Source organism: Chelonia mydas, chromosome 1, assembly GCF_015237465.2.
Source record: "Chelonia mydas isolate rCheMyd1 chromosome 1, rCheMyd1.pri.v2, whole genome shotgun sequence".
Lineage (NCBI taxonomy): Eukaryota > Metazoa > Chordata > Testudines > Cheloniidae > Chelonia > Chelonia mydas.
Window position 1 is genome coordinate 180,487,386 of NC_057849.1, and position 17,169 is coordinate 180,504,554.

The 17,169-nt window shown below is 42.3% G+C and overlaps 1 long non-coding RNA gene across 1 annotated transcript; it reads right to left on the reverse strand.

The window, feature by feature from the left end:
• Positions 1 to 8,489: 8,489 nt before the first annotated feature.
• LOC122462494 lies at positions 8,490 to 15,552 on the reverse strand. Its single transcript, XR_006285053.1, has 3 exons — positions 15,539 to 15,552; positions 12,927 to 12,930; positions 8,490 to 8,570 (listed from the first exon to the last, which is right to left on the reverse strand). It is a non-coding gene; the product is annotated as an uncharacterized LOC122462494 (long non-coding RNA).
• Between the last annotated feature and the right edge of the window lie 1,617 nt (positions 15,553 to 17,169).

A 17,169-nucleotide genomic window follows, 5' to 3' on the forward strand; every position in this document is an offset into this window, starting at 1 on the left:
CTTAAATATGATCTGGTACTGGACACGTATCGAGTGTATGTGTTCCTAGTGCTACTCACAAGAAGAGATCCTGCATGTTGCACCATCTTGAATTTCTCTGAGGCAGCTACTCTCAATTCCAAACATAGTGTACTGAAGTACTTGCACCTAGATCACTATGAATACTTGGATTGCTGCAGCCAGATCTGGGAAGGGGTGCACGCTCTTGGCAAACTGGATATGATAAACGGCATTTATTTCTGATAACTGACGAATCTGGATGTCCAGGATCAGTGAAGACTCCAGAGGACCCCCAGGGGTCTCCTTCCTATGCTACACTTCTTCCCCAGAGCTGGGGAGCCCGTTATGACAACTGGGTCCACAAGTTTACCCGAATTATAACTGTAAAAAGTTTGTAAAAGTTTATGTGAGATGTTAAAATAACCTATTATAACAAATGTTGATGGGAAAAGGTACGAAAAAGAAGACAGAATAATTTAATTAGTCTAAAACAAAAAGGCCAATTTGATATGATCTGAGGACTGTATTGAAATTATGCCATTCTGAGAAAACTGTATGGGCAGACTCTGGTCCCCCATTCTGTCCTTTCTGTGTCACTCCAGCATTGCAAGAGGGCCATAAAGCTCAGTTAACCAGTCAGCTCAACATTCCCCTAGTGTGGAAGAATATCCAAGGGGACACAGCCAACATAGCTTGTCCTATACTGCTCCCCACCACAGTTATTGTGGTATGCCCAGGGAAAGGAGAAGTAGCTGGTACACCACTCCACTTTTTGCAGTCTTTGGCTAAGCTAATGCCCCTTGGGGCCATGCGGCTGTTGCATCTTAGAACAACCCCAAGGCTGCTCTATTTTTCACTATGAGCTGAACCAACCCCCAGCCAACAAGGAGATTAGGGAGCTGCAACATGGTTTACAGTCACTTTTACTTCCTCCTCTCCACAGCTACACCAAGCAGACATCAGCTACAGGCGCAGATTGAACCCTTAATTATTTATGTGATCCCTAAATTACTGAAACCATAATCCAATAAGAAATCAATTAACTATTTCTCTTTTTTAAAAAAAATAATAAATTGTTTATCTTAGATTTAGAGCTACTTTTTAATTCAAGGTTTCCTAAATGTAATGTATACTTCCTATCAGAATAGCTTATAAACATTTCACTGAAAAATCTTCAGGATTTAACATGATGCATTTTATGTGTTTATAAAGAAGTTTTAGTTTTTAAAAAACTGTCAATTAAAAAGATATTATTAGAGTATTCTGATACTCCAAAAGCAGCACAGAATGATGTATGTTTGAGCTAGTCAGAACTCCTGGGGAGAGTTAGATTTAAGATTTGGCAGGAAGAAGTTGCAATAACATTATAATTATAATTAGCAGCAAGGAAAATTTTTTTAGTAAAAAGCTTAATATTTTTTATTGCATTAAACAACAAGATTTGACTAGGTCATTTTGTTCAACATCTCCAGAGCTCTTCTATATGTCATGCTTAGAGAGTTAAATGTTAATTCTTCTCCATATCTCTTTGTTATAAAGTTCAAGTGCACCCTTTATTTGTTACAATGCAATTTGTACAAATCATGTACAAAGACAAAAGATTGCTTAGTGGTTAGACTATTAGCCTGGGACTTTGGGAACAAGCGTTCAATTCCCTGCTTCCCCTCAGACTGCCTGTGTGACCTTAGGCAAGACACTTAGGCCCAGATCCTTAAAGGTATTTAGGCACCTAAACCCCCCTGAAATCAGTCAGGTGCTTAAATAACTTTGAGGATCTGTGTGGGCTTTAATCTCTGTGCCTCAGATCACTAATGGTAAAATGGAGATAATAGCACTTCCCTACCTCATAAGGGTTTTATGAGATTATGTGAGTTGTTCAGATACTATGTTAATGGGTGCAATCTAAGTACCTTAGACAGAAATTTGAATCTCTTTACTGCTAAGATAGGAAAAACATATCAATATATGGAAAAACCTGATCTTAGAAAGTGAACAGTTCACTCACCTAGACATGTGCATCCTTTGGTTGTTGGGCTTTTCACTTTCTGTTTATTGTAACTATCAATGTATTTCTTAAACTTGACAGACAAATAGTAAATGGGTTACTTACAAGTACAAATGTAAGTCATTGTTATTGTTCTTTTTTTCAGAGTGCCATTTTACAGAAATCTCTAAAAATGGGACCAGATCCTCATCCCTGCTAACGTCACTTTGTACAACTGAGGTGGCTCAAAGGGACCAAAACAGCCCCAAAGAGAGAACAATTAGCGAATTCACCAGCAAGGGGGCATCCTGACCTGATGTAATGCTGTGTAGCCAACTTTATGCCAGACCTTTCTTCCTCCCCAGTGGGAGGAAGACATTCAATTCAATTAAATTTCTTCCTCCCCAGTGGGGCTGGAGTGCTTGTGTTCCACTGATCTCCAGCTGGTGGAAGATGTCCCTGGGCTACCTTCCTAGCCGCCATAAGTTAGAGCAGTCTCATGCCTACTGTAACTTGTGCTGGGGAATAATTTGGTCAACCCAGAAGTGGGAAGTTGTTGGATCTACTAGAACTGGGGGGAGAGGAGGTTGTGCAGTCCCAGCTCCGCTCCAGCCAAAGGAACTTCGATACCTATGGTCAGATTTCTCGTGACTTGTTGGATAAGGGCTATGAATGGGACACACTTCAGTGCCGTGCAAAGATAAAGGTGCTGAGGCAGGCATACCAGAAGACAAGGGAAGCAAAATGGCGCTCTGGTGCTGTGCTGAAGACCTGTCACTTCTATAAGGAGCTGGACACCATCCTTGGTGGCTACACCCACCTCCACTGCCAGGAGCCCCACTGATACTTTGGCAGGGCTGGAGGCACCAGGCAGTGGACTCAACCCCACGGACAAAGTTTTGGACGAGGAAGTAGAGTTGGAAGACAATGTGGAGCACACAGCATTGTCATCCAGTGGCTACATCGCTCTTTTCCACTCCAGAGGGATGTAGCCAATCCAAGCAGTACGTCTCTGGCACACATGATGGAGGAGAGGAGAATCCTGGTAAGTGATCTTTTTGAGTTGATGCTGCTTGATTATATGAGGTAGAGCTGTCCTTTGCTATGTATATTGTAGAGGTGGGTGAAGGGATAGAGATGTACAAGACAAGCTCTGTTTGAGTGTGCTCCACATTCCCTTGTGCAGCTAAGCAGTGTAGCGGAACAGTCTGTTAATGCACACCAAGATTTCACGTGCATCCTCCTAAGAGATCTCCAGGAAACTTTCCTAGAGGTACTCGCCAATCCTCTGCTAAAGGTTCTTTGGCAAAGCTGCTTTGTTCTTTTCCCCATTGTAGGAAACTTTCCTGTGCCACTTGGCAATCACTTGTGCAGGGACCAAAGTGGAACACAGGTAAGCAGCATAGAGACCAGGTCTGAAACAGCACGCGTGCAAGAGATGCACACTTGCATCCTTACTTACCCTCAGGAGTGAGATATCGATTTTCAGTGACCCCTGATGGTTCAAAATGGTGGCAGAATTTACAATATTGTCCCTAGTCGCCTGCAGGGATCCCCTTAAAAAACCACCTAGATTCTTTGCCCCATCTTGAATACCCAACCCCCCCACCCGAGCTGAACTCACCATGTTTAGGGTGTTCACCGAGATGCATACTTGCCAAGGGACAGTGAGAAAGTAATTCATATGTTAAAAGAGGTGTATTTTACTAGAATCATTCAATGTTCTACGTGAACTAACAAGTATGCTTCTGTATATTGTTTCTTGTGCTTCTGCAGGTGTGGCCTTCAGGGGAACCTGCTACAAACCGGAAGAGTGCCTCCGCCAGATAAGGAAGCGACCAAGGTGGAGCAGGAAGGACATGTTCTGAGAGGTGCTCCAATCTTAAGAGGCCGAAAAAAGAGAACACAGGGAGTGGCGAGAGACCCCAAAGGAAAAATTTAATATATAAAAGCAGGAGAGAAAGGAGAGTGAGGAGTACATTGTAAAGGGCCAGGAGCGGATGATAGAAGTGATGGAGGAGCAAACAGAGATGTTGAAGTCCCTAATTATGCTCCAGGCAGAACATGTGTGCTCACTCCTCTTGCAGCCAATATAGAACTGTTTTCCATGTCCTCCCCAAACTCCTCCCACACATTCCTTGCAACTTCCCAGAATGTCTCAGTACCCCATTCGCTCCACCCCTTCGGACAGCTTCCAAAATGATAAGTGGACTTACACACAGCTATGAGAGCCTACACTCTTATCTCCCTCCCCACAAAGCCTTTTGTGCATGTTGTTAATTGCTATTTAATAAAAACAAACTCTCTGAAAGATAACCAATCTTAATTCATCTCCTACACGTGGCGATTGCTGCTGGTAGTAATACATGGTGTCAGTTTGATCATTTGCGGACTACAAATCGTGATCAGGAATCATTACAATTTTCATGCAAAGTGGCAAGTTAACAAAGCATGGCAGAGTGCTGTATAGAAAGACACATTACCGGTGCTCATTGTCAAAATGTTGCCTCAAAGCCTCCTCGATTCAAATAGCCCTCCATTGTGCTCTTCTAATAGTCCTGGTATCTGGCTGCCCAAATTCAGCAGCCAGGTGACCCACCTCCACGCTCCAGCCTGTGGGAAACTCTTCACCCTTAGCCTCACAAATACTGATGGTGCATGCAGCAGGATGCTATGACCACAGAAATATTTTCCTCATTTAGATCTGACCTGCCATGAACGCAGCGCCAGCATTCTTTTAATCTGCCAAAGGCACATTCTACTGTCATTTTGCACCTGCTCAGCCTATTACTGAAGTGCTCCTTGCTGATGCCTAGGTTTCTCGTGTAAGGCTTCATGTGCCATGGGAGTAAGGTGTATGAGGGATCTCCAAGGATCACTATGGGAATTTTAACATCCCCTACTGGAATCTTCTGGTCTGGAAAGAAGTCCCTGATTTCAGCTTTCTGTACAGGCCAGTGTTCCTCAAGATGCATGTGTCATGTACCTTCCTGGCCCACCTCACATTGATGTCAGTGAAACACCCACGGTGATCCATAAATGGCAGCAATACCATACAGCAGTACCCCTTTCTATTAATGTGTTCCATCGCAAGATGGTCCCAGGCCAAAATTGGGATATGCATGCCATCTATCGCCCCACTGCAGTTAGGGAATCCCATCACTGCAAAGCCACACAATATTTCATAGACATTGCCAAGAGTCACAGTCCTTCGTAGAAGGGTGTGATTAAGGCCCAGTGGTCGACTTCCTGACTCCAAATTGATTCGCGACCGACCAGTTGCAGTCTGTAGCTGTCAGTTTCCACACAGCAATCGCCATGCACTTCTTCACAGAGAGGGCAGCTATCATTTTGGTGTCCCTGCACCACGGGGCTGGGGCGAGCTCCGCACACAGTTCCTGGAACATGGCTTTCCGCATCTGAAAGTTCTGCAGTCGCTGCTTGTCATCCTGAGCCTGCATAACAATGCGATCCCACCACTCAGTGCTTGTTTCTCAAGACCAAAAGTGACGGTCCGCTGTGTTCAGCTGCTCCATGAATGCCAAAAATAATCAGCGTTGTTTCTTTCCATGGCACACAGCAGGTCAGGCAATTCTGACTCCTGTTCAGATTCAGAGCTCATGGTACACTGCATGACCATCTGCAATGTGTTCATAACAATGACCACAACAGTAGATAGCAGTGTGGGATCCATCCTTTCAGACAGAGATGGTGGGCGCACAGTAAACAGGTCATTGAATGCCGCTAAATGCAGTTAAATGCCGTCAGAAGCCAATGGAATGCTGGGACGGAAAAAAATGCATCATGGGACATTGAGCCCACACCTATAATGCACTGCAATCTACTCTGCCTTCCCACAATTCCTAGCTGTAGAAGGTGGCGAGTAGCACAGTGGGATAGCTACCCGCAGTGCATTGTTCTCACTGTCGATGCTAGAGCACCAACTGTGAACGCACTCTGTCGACAGAAGGAGCGATGTAATTATACTGGCTTTTTTATTACATTACAAGCAATGTAATTATACTGGGTTTTGGCTGTTGGCTTAACTTGCATCAGCAAAACTCTGTAGTGTAGACAAGGCCTAAGAAAGTACAGTAGAACCTCAGAGTTAGGAACACCAGAGTTATGAACTGACCAGTCAACCACACACCTCGTTTGGAACTGGAAGTATGCAATCAGGCAACCGTAGAGACCAAAATAAGAAAAGCAAAGCAAAGCAAATACAGTACAGTATTGTGTTAAATGTAAACTACTAAAAAACTAAGAGGAAGTTTAAAAAAAAGATTTGACAATGTAAGGGAACTCTTTCTGTGCTTGTTTCATTTAAATTAAGATGGTTAAAAGCAGCATTTTTCTTCTGCATAGTAAAGTTTCAAAACTGTATTAAGTCAACGTTCAGTTGTAAACTTTTGAAAGAACCACCCTAATGTTTTGTTGTTCCTGAGTTGTTCATAATTCACAAAGCTGAAAGCAAGAAAAGAAAAAAGGAAGTAGAATGCAGGAAAGGTTTATGTTGATGTTAGTACATTTTCCTACCAGAAAGGTGTCCCCACTTTACTGTTTCAATGAAATAATGAGTCTAATGACATGTCACATGAGGAAACTTTTTTTAAATGTTGCATAGAGGCTCCACAGTTCTCTTCTGTGGTTATCAATTCCTAAAACCAATGCTCTGGTTTGAAAGTTTACTCCCAGAGTAACTTATACAGAAATATCTATCTGCTGAATTCATTTAAATAAGTTTTGTTTCAATAATTAATAATACTCTTCTTTCTTTTAAAATAAAAACAACAGAAAAACACAGAGGCATTGTGTGGTAATTTTAAATTCTAATTCTTGAACCAACTGAGAGCAGCTTTTGGATCACAATTCAGCAAGGTACTTAAGCACATGCCTAATTTAAGCAGGGGAGTAGTATCATGGCTACCAACAAGAGTATTCACATCCTTTAAGCCAAAAATGTACTTAAGTTCTTTAGTGACTCAAAGCCATAAAGTGAGAAAATCTGCTTATTGACTAAAACAATTTTTACTCTTTTTCACTTGTGTTAGCACTGCAGAGCCAACAAAGTAATGAGAGGGAGAGCGAGAGGGAGAGCTAGATGTCAATCTGTCTGGAATGGTTCATGACTGTGAGTGCCAACCTCAGAGCAGAATGTCAAGAAGCGGGGAAGAGACCCCAAACTAAGTTGTATGTTCTATAATTAAATTTTACCAACCCAAATGTGAATTCCTGACGCACTGTAACAGTCTTACCATGGAGTCACAGAGAGTCCCCTTGGTAACTCCAGTGCGTCTTGCCATCCAGGCAAGTTGGACTTAGTGACAGTTGCTTGTTATACACCAAAGATCACAAATAATTTAGGTTGATTCAGTCCCAACAGACCAGTCTCTTACCTCTGATCAATTTGTATCTTAGATCTCACAACAAAGACAATGCCTGTAGCCAATCCTATAATAAAGTGACTAAAGATTTATTAACTAACAAAAGAAATGAAAGTGTTATTACAAGGTTAAAGCAAGCAAATGTATATAGCAGAAGTGGCCAAACTTACTGACCCTCACGTACAACAATCTTCAGAAGGTTGAGAGCGAGGGTGTGCCTGCTGCGGCTCAGGGCTTCAGTCTCATGAGCGGTGTCTGCTGGGGTTTGCGGCTTCAGCCCTGCTCCTGCAGAAGACATGAGCCCTGGCAGGTGCACCCCGTGGGGCTGAAGCCCCAAGACTCCCCTTCTCACTGGTCAGAAGCTGCTACCCCACCACCCTGCTCGCTGCAAGACAGAGGTCCCGAGCTCCCCAAGACATACAGAGAGAATCTGGTAGGCAGAGAATGGGGGAGGGGAGCTGCGCGAGCCACACTTTAACAGTAAAAGAGCCAAATGTGTCTCATGAGCCACAGTGTGGCCACCCCTGTTATATATACAAGAGAGTTACAGTCTATGGTTTTAAAAGGTGACAGAGCTATAGAAGTCTGTCAGGTCTGAATATCTCATAGGGCTAACTCAGGTTGACCCTGGGTATCTCTTCTTCCATTGCATAGCTGTGCCCTTTGAGAGTCTAAATAGCAAAGAGATGAAAAAATTTCTTGTTCACTCTCTTTATTTCCTTCTTCCAGAATTCAAGCTGATGGGAGGAGCCCTATTGCATGTAGCATCTTCATGGGTGTGAAGGGGCAATTAATAAAGCCTTTGCATTGTGATGTCCCACAATGGCCCGTTTAGTTTTGACAGTCCTGAGATAACACCTTTCATAAGGATTTAGCATTTGCATTAGGTAAAGGTTTTTGTTTTTTCCCCCGTTTTTGAGTTACATAGTTCAGAACAAATATTTTACAGCTATATAGTATACACTTAAGTATTACTTTATAGCATGGGATACTAACATTATAATTAGGATTCATACATGTAGCAATTTACAAGCATTTCACAAAGTCTAAACACTAAACATGTTGTTATTATAAGTCCAATACCCATCTTAATCGTACTGTCACACAGGTGAGCTGGTCTAGTTTCCAGCAATGAAACTGTCAGTGCTCAGCTAATGCCTAAAGCCTTGGCAAGAGCTGGCACCTAGTCTGCCAGCACCACACTAGACACTCTGGCTCTTTTAATCAACACTGTTGCTGTTGTTTAGTGCCACTTCCAGAATCTTTACCTCAAAAGGTATTCCTCATTTACACTGGAACTACAACTCTGATAATCCTCAGCTGAGCTACTAGCAACGATGCATAACCAGAAACAAACTACAGTGAGTTTGTAAGTCTGGCATATTTGATTTGGGAAACCTTGAAAGAGGAACACAGAATCCTGTGAGATGACTTTTAAGAAGTCACTTTTCAGAGCATAACTTCATTTTATTCTTAAAGCATTTGACACACAGAGGTATCTCTTTTTGATTTAAAAGATTCCTCCTGAGCAGCTGGTATTGAGCTAGAGCAGTGATACTCAGACTGAGTCTCGGGAGCCGCAAGTGGCTCTTTAATGTGTCTTCTGCAGCTCTTTGCAGCATGTGATATTAACCAATCAGGATGCCTTTACTATATCATCAACAAATTGTAGAATACTTGGTCAGTCATTTTGCTGTGAGAAAAAAAAATATATATATATACATATGTATCACTAATTTGTCTCCTGAACCACTGAGGTCTGAGTATCACTGAGCTAGAGGATTGCAGACTGAATCTGAGTAGTTTTAGCCCAGTGGCTGACCTGAGATATGTAATTCAACCTACTTGAAATATGTAGAGCACTTTCTAACACTTACCATGGGTTGTACAGACAGTAATAATACTGTGTTTTGCTTTAATTATAGACATCTAGCAAATGTAGGAAAGTATCTAATGGACCTTTTAAAACTTAAAACCCATTAGCGAATTATGAGAATTAATACAGCAAATTATGTACATACCTTATTAAATCAGAATTTGGAATCAATTTAAAACTGATTCCCTTATTATCCTATTGAGCAGAATCACTAAAAACTCCCTCTCACTTGTGTGTACCATATGTTGCCAAACTTTGGACAAAACAATAAACTGAATAACATTTTAAATACATTAAAAGACCATCTAGCTCAATAAATCTGGTTTATCATAATCGTACCTTCCTGATTTTCCATTATGCCCTCCACTACTCCAAAAACAAATGTACACATAGTCGCAACAAATTTGCTTCCGTCTAGGCCTTTGCTTCCCTGGGTAACTTATTCCAAACAGTTAGTCTCCTTTTAAGAACCAGTTCTGAGCAGACTAGGTGCTCCCCATTTTCAGTCTCTTACCCTCCAATTTGCAATGAACTCTGTGTGGGTGGAGCCCTGTTGCAGGTTACCATATTTCAGGTTCCCAAAAAGAGGACATGCCAGAAGAGGGGGGGAACTGGAGGGAGGGATGAGGGGGAGCTGGAAGGCATACCTGCGGAGGGGTTACTCACTGGAGGTGGGGAGCAGTGTCACTCCCTGTCATGTGGCAGGCGCAAGCCCAAAATTCAGCAACAGCCATCAGTCAGCACCTCCCTGTGGGAACCCCTCCTCAGGCTGTAGCTGCAGCGGAATAGACCAATCGGCTGCAGGGGCAGAGGAGGGACCAATCGGGAAATGGACCATTCAAGGATCTTTCTGAGCTGCAGTGTCTCTCTGCAAAAATCCCGGATGTTTCCTATTATCCTGAACAGAGGATGGAGTCTCAAAAAAGAGGCACTGTCCGGGAAAACCCAGACATATGGTAACCCTACCCCTGTAGCAAGTAGTGAGGACAAAGCATCACAGCTCAAATTGGAGATTTGCTGCTATCTTGTATTTATAAAACACCCAGTCTTTCTGGAATCTAGGCACTAATCAAAAACTAAGAAACGCCAATAATCTAACAAAAGCAGATTCCCATCTGCCACCTTGTTTAGCTGCATTTAATTTCTCAGACAATAAGGGAATAGCATGGGGACACTGGCCCAAATCACCCTCTCCTCCTCGGATTCCCTGAGATGAAACTAGATTTACAGATCCCGGGCATCAGGCAGGAATGAGAATTATCCACCAGTTCATTCTGTGCAGGATATGGGGTCCAAAACCACATCTCCAAAAGAACAATCAGGACAAAAAATTAGTGAGTTGAGAGTTATGGAAATTTTCCGATCTCTATATGGGTTTTCCCCTTGTAGAGGCCCATAACCTTTTTAGATTCTTCTGACTTGTTATCACCTGATCCCCTCACTGAAATCTTTCTTCCATATGGGAAATTCATACTAGCATTTATCCATTTTCAATTACTTTTATCATTTTTTCTTGTGAGTTATTAATAATGAAATTACTTATCCACTTCCATTGCCACCCTCTTCCAGAAAATGCTGTACTTTCCACTCTGATACTTTTGGATAGAAGAGAATCTTTTGTATGTGGGAATAAAGTTAGAACAACCATCAAATTGTCAGAGGAAGCAGACATTTTCCTGACTTAATATCCTTATCTACATGAGTCTTAAACTATCTTTCAAAGCTCAAGGGAGAAATTTTGGCCAGTTTTAATTCATAGAAGTAAAAACAACAACAACAAAAGGAGTTTATTGAGTAAAAATGCTCTTAAGCTTCTATAGTTTAAAAAGAGATCGAATGTGTAATGTGGTGAGCAATTTGCACAGAACATTCTAATTGCTCTGGGTATTTAATTTCACCCTTAGGAGAAATAACCAAGATATTGAGATTTACCAGCTATATGGTCAGTAAGTATTAATAAAAACAATATGATTCTTAAAGATTTTTGGCACTTTGTGTACCTCCCTGACAGCTGGATTGACATGAAAGAGTGTAATGGCTGCTAAGCAGCTGTTAAAATCTATTGTGTCAATGATCTGTGAACTAAACAGGACTTGGGTGATAGACAAAAACCTGCTATGAAGAAGCCATTATGGGCCACTGGGGTCAAATATGTTCTTTTTAAAGGATGCCTACGTACAGATTTATAACATTGTAGAAGGTAAATTAGATAGCCTGACAGTCTTAGTGGTTTGATGTCAAATATTTAAAACATGTTATTTAAATGGTAAGCGCTTCAGGACAGGGACCTTGTCTTTGTCTAAAAAGCAACCAGCGCATCTATAGGCGAGTAAGAATAAATAATAACAAATATTAAAATGCCCTGTGTATATGTGTGCACATGCATATGTGCCTTTTCTCTCTCACCCTTCCAACAAGTACAGCAGCAACAGAGAAGGCATCATCTCCTACCCAACAAAAGAAGGTCCATAGACATGAGTGGACAAAAGACTTGGTTGATTGTTTTCCCTACACCCATGAAGAGGGACTGCACAAAGGCTCGTCCCATCACAGCTTGAGCTCTGGGAGAAGGAGATAAAAAATTGCTCAACAGAAGGAACTTTATCACTGTGCTGCTTGGAGTTTGGACAGGGAAATATTTCTAAGCACAAGCAAGGGATCCCCAAGATGCTTAGCTTGGGTTAGCCACAAAAGACATGTAGAACTTCCACATTACAGCAGTTTCTACTATCTTTTGGAGCTTAAGACTGTAGCTAATTTGTGTGTGTATGTTTATCTGTGTTAACCTTGTAAATAACTCTCTTATTTCTTCTTCCTAGTTAATAAATCTTTAGTTAGTTTATTACAAGATTGGCTACAAGCATTGTCTTTGGTTTGAGATCTGAGGTACAACTGACCTAGGGTAAGTGAATGGTCCTGTGGGCCTGGAAGTAACCTGAATATTGTTGTGAATTTTTGGTGTAAGGGACCGTGTATCACAAAGGCAGCCTTGCCTGGGTGGTGAGATAGACCGGAGTGCCCAAGGGGACTGCCTGCGATTCCATGTTAAGGCTACTGTGGTACTTGAGGGGGTTACACTTGATACATTGTTGGTGAAATCTAATTGCGAAGCATACAATCAATTTGGGATTTGTGCCCTGCTTCTTAACAGTCTTCCCAAAGGTTGGCACTCACGCTCATGAGCCACTCCAGACAGCCTGACAATGGGATGAAAGGAACAGCAAACCAGTGAGATAGTTTGGTGGGTAAATAATCAAATTCAATGCACACAGGACAAGCATTTATAATCATTGGGTTTAAGAGTGCACCTTGTGGAGTCACTGGCGTGATTTACCTCCTACTTTAAGGGTCTGACCCAAAGTCCACTAAAAACAATGGGACACTCTCCACTGACTTCAGGTGGCGCCGAATCAGGCTCTAAAACTGTTTCTTTTTCATGTATATGAATGGTTTGCATGGATTACACAGAATGATCTTTCCACCCACAAGCAGTTCTTCACAAAAGGCACCTCTAGATTAAGACGGGGTATAACCACGGTCCAGTATATTATGGATCTCTTCTCTCAAATAAGTCACAGTGAATCAATGGTGAAGATCAACAAGATTAATAGTCTTAATTATCCACAGAGAGACAAGCCGGGTGAGTTAATAATGGACAAACGTCTGTTAATTATCAACAAACATTACTGGACATGGGGAAGTTTCTCCTAGCCATGTGCACAAATAATTCACATTACAGCAGACCCGCCCCCCACATAATGCTAATTTGATATTTCACTTTATGCATATTAAATTGCTCCTGTGATGAGACTGTGTTCTGTATTCAATGAACACTGAGCAGACATCTTCCTTCTGAGGAAACAAACATAAAACTGATGAATGCCAAGCAAGCGACTTGCTTATGAAAAATACCCAGAAAACAAGATAATTGCAAAACAAAACTTTCTTTACTCAGGCCATATAGAGAAAGCTGAGGAGCAGTGAATGGGTGTTTTGTTTATGAAGATGTATAAAAATGCTAATGAATACTGAGTGAACATCTTTCTTCTGAAGATATACAGAGAAAGCTGACAAATGCCAAATGGATTTTTCTCTAACAATGGGATAAAGAGAAAGCTAACAACCACAGAGTAGATGGTTTGCCCTATGCTTATTAAAATTTATAGAGTAGAAACTAATTGTTCAGTTGCAAAAACACAGTCAACGGGCCAAAGATGTTCATAATCATGGGAATACTTTTAAGCATGTAGCACTAGTATAAATTGCTTGGGTAAGCTAGATATCTTGCCCACTTGATCCTCTGCCAAAAAGAATGTTCATACATGATACACTGTGGCACTTCCTAAAGGGTCAATTCATCAGACACCACTTGCTGCTGTGATGAGATGCAGAGTGGCATCAAAACATGATGGCATTGTGTTTGGGGTAAGAGTATGAAAGAATTCAGGGTTATATTAGCAAAACAGCAGCTGATTTTTATTACAAAATGCATTCAGCTTTGTGTCACTGATGCTGAAAGAAGAAACTGGACATACAAGACACCACTTTAAATCACTTCCCAAGAAATGTCAGTGAACAGATTTGGAGATTACCTTGTGCACAGCTGAAGGTACAATGCTAGGTTATTCTTGGATAGCAAATCTCTAATACACACTTAACATCAAGGGCCTGATCAATGGGAGTTTTTCCGTGGACCTCAGTGGAAGCCGGATCAGACTTTGAATGCATTTGCTTTTGTTTCTACAAAATTCAAAGGGATGAGGCAAGGAATTTGAGATTTTCCTTTTTCTTTTTACCAATGTTGGTCAACAAAAATCATTTATGCTCAGCCCTGCCACTTGACATTGGAAAACACAGTAATGCTTTCTGGTATTAAGAACTTTGCAATCTTTAGGGGAGACATGTCAGATACTTTCCATCATCAACAGTCCCTGCTCGCAGCTTTTGGAATGTTCCCAGCATTGTTCCTGGGGCAGAGTGGAGATGGCTCTTGTCTGCTAATAAGGAAGCACTACATTGGATCTTCTTGTCTACAGTCATCTGGAATAAACCATACATGACTTCTCCAGCCTGTGGTAGACCTGTGATTTGGGGTGGGGACAGAGGGGTTCAGTTCACTGTAGAGATAGGGGCAGCCTGTGAAGTTCATTTTTGGATATGAAATTATCCTAGCTTCTGCTCTGTTCAGCTCTGGGGTTCAGGCTGAGGGCTCCCATCCCTTCTCTACACATGAGGAGACTTGTGCTACACATGGAACATTAAACTCTATCGGGGAGAGAAAAATGTCCTCTCTCAAGTGTGGATGAACTTCAGAAGATTAGATTTATTTTTGGTTTAGTTAAAACAGCTTTCACAGAGCCATACCATATTCTTCCTCCTCCTCCTCCTCCTGCACATATCCCCTCTTTCCTGACCTTTTCTTTCCATTATTGATGTCCCCTTCTTCTAACAACTCCAGTCACAGACCAAGTTTGAAGAATAACAAAATTAACTGAAGGCTCAGTTCCTGAATAAGTAAAAGTGCAACTCAGGGTCCTACAGATTCCCTGGCCACCAGGCAATCAGCCTCAGTCATGAACCAAAAGGTCACAACCACCTACTTACTCCCAGGAGTGTAGCCTCTTAATTTGAGTTGGCTAATCAGGATGTACAGCTAGAAAGGGGAATGTTTTTGTATTGCTGTTCAGCTGTGTCTATTGTTCAGATCTAAAAGTAGCAAGAACAATGGTTATAACTTTGTTTGATCATGATTCAGTCATAAAATATGAATCATATAACTTAAACAAGTAGATCACAGATATCTCTGATAGTCTAACTGAGCCTCTGCTGCTGCAAAGGCATCCACCCTGCCACGTGCACCACACTTTCATTTTTTTATCTTAAAGACGAGATCAAACTTTAAAGGCACAGCCCTGCTTTAGGGTAGTGCCAAGTTTCAAAGACACAGGGAGCTCAAGGAGGCTTACTCCTTGATGCAGATGGAGAATGTGCAGGCTTCACCATCTTTAAATATGACCCCACCATGACACATCCCAGCAACTATAGGCTCATGCAGAGGAATGGGGACAGGCCACAACCCTAGCCCCAATGTCTCCCTGTCTTCTTTGGGGCACTTCCCAGGAGGTACAAAGACTGTGCTCCTCTAAGTACCGAACCTGCAACTGTGATTAGCCCTTATAGAGGCCGTGCAAGGGAGGAGGGGATGTTCCTTGCAACTTCCTCCATACGTCCCCCTTGCCTATCATCATCATAACTTGCTGCTCAAAAGCTGAAGCCAGTACTGGATGTTGTCACTTCTTTCAAATAGTTTCTTGGGAGTACAGGATGTTGACAGGGGGACACTGCAACAGGCAATGTTCCAGGGTTTGTCTAGGCTCTCAACATTCATGTGTGGGGTCATTTTTTAGCTTCCACTTGGATATTTTGTCACCAGTCTTTGCCAGAGGATATCAGTATTTTCATTCGCAGTCAGTGACTGGAGGAAGTTGTTCTGAATGAACCAGATTCTCTAAGATCACCTGCATTTCCTGCCATTTTGTTACTCTGTAGCCTTCCACAGCAGTATTTTGTGGTAAGCGATTTTCAGAGGCAGAACTCTTTCTTGACTTTAGCCATTTGGGTGGTGGAATGTGTCCATGCAGTGGATGTCTTCGATCATGCACATGTTGGTTTTTTTTTCCTCTCCTTCTTACTGAAAGGCATTACACCTCGCTGATGGTGGTGCAATCTCCATAAAGCAGTGCAGCAACAGTGTCAGAGTTGGTTTAGAAGTCCCTGTGACAGGCCTACAGGATTGGTTGAGTTCAATATCAATTTTCTGTGCAGAGGTCAAGCATGACCATACCCTCACAGGTGAGTTATACAGAGTAAGGCTGGTCGCTCGGTTTTCAGGTCTGTATCCCATTTTTGTGTTGGCCAGTTTCTGAATGTCAGGAATCAGGATCTGCAGCAGAACTAGTTTCCAGGCAGCCTCATCAGTACAGCTAGTCTGCAGGAGGCTCCATCACTGGCCACGCCACCCGACTGGCTACAGAGGCCAGCTGGCTGGCTCCTAAGACAGTAGCAGCTGCCACTCACTGGCTTCTCAATGCTCTTGCCCACTACAGTGCCTGTTCCTGTGTTACCTTGTCCCTTCTGCTCCTGTCTTACACCCAGCCTAGCCTCCGTCCTACCCCTGCCTTGAACCCCTCTTTGTCTGAAAGCCTGCTCTCTCCAGTTCCTGCATTCTGGTTTGACCATGGCTTTGGTGCCTGACTACTGACTCCATCTCTGACCCTAGTCCTTTGGGCCTCATGCCTGCTCCAACCACTATCCCTGATGCCTGCTCCACACGCTAGACTAGATCACCTTCATCCCAGTTGGCTGACACTGAAGTACACAATTGCTGGAGTTCACTTTCTTTTTCAGCTTGTGCTCTTTGAATGTGAAAATTCTTTTTAATGTGACCCCAAGGTACACCAGATGTTCACAGTGCTCAAATATCATATTATCCCACAACCTCTGGCATTTTTGCTTGGCCTGATGATATTTCAGGTGAAAGGTAGACACTTGTGTCTTGTTAGCATTGGCATTCAGGAAACTATAGGAGACTGTATTTTCCAAGTGCATGCAGGGAACCAGTTAGAATATGTTCACGGTATCCTCAAATCTTTCCAACTGGGTGGCAATGCAAAGATCATCTGCATAAATTAATCTTCAATCATCAGGGAATACTGGTTGCTCATTTGTGTAGACAATAAACAGAAAGGGTGATAACACTGCATCTTGGGGCAATCTATTCTATGGAGTACACTACTGACTTTTCTGACCATTCATCTTGACAAAAACATTGATTCTGCAGCAGGGAGATGACCTGGGCCATCGTGCTATTTCTCAGAGTTCTGACCAATTTCATTAGACGTGCACAATAGTTCACAGAGTCCTAA